The sequence below is a fragment of the Nestor notabilis genome, unplaced genomic scaffold, assembly GCF_000696875.1.
Source record: "Nestor notabilis isolate BGI_N333 unplaced genomic scaffold, ASM69687v1 scaffold20962, whole genome shotgun sequence".
In the NCBI taxonomy this organism is placed as follows: Eukaryota; Metazoa; Chordata; class Aves; order Psittaciformes; family Psittacidae; genus Nestor; species Nestor notabilis.
Genome location: NW_009918993.1, coordinates 50,568 through 51,087, shown reverse-complemented (window position 1 = coordinate 51,087; position 520 = coordinate 50,568).

Genomic DNA, 520 nt, shown 5'->3' with positions numbered 1-520 from the left:
CGGGGTTCGTAACTTAAGGCAAAACGGGCCTTAATTTTCACCGGGCTGCGATGTTCTGGTGGTTATTGGAGCTCCGGTGAGCGCCCGCGGTGTGGTTAATGTGGTTCATCAACGTTTCCGTACCTGTGCAATGCTGCTTGTCCGAAACCCCTGTCCCTGCAGGGCTCCCAGAGCAAGATGTGTATATATGTATATATGCACCCACAGAGCTGCACTGGGTTAGCAGAGGGCTGCCTATGTTACTTGCAAGCGGAAAGAGTTAAAAGTCTCTACAGCCCTGCCCCATAGGGATGTATTCAACAGCGCCTCTAAATACAACAGCCCTGCTCAGCTGACACACCAGGTGAATCTGGAGATCACGTTCCAGAAAGTCTATACTGGGTCCAGAGTAAAATCCGGGAGAAAGTGCCGAATTAAAAACCATGCACAGGGTGCCCAGAGAAGCTGTGGCTGCCCCATCCCTGGCAGCGTTCAAGGCCAGGTTGGACACAGGGGCTTGGAGCAACCTGCTCTAGTGGAA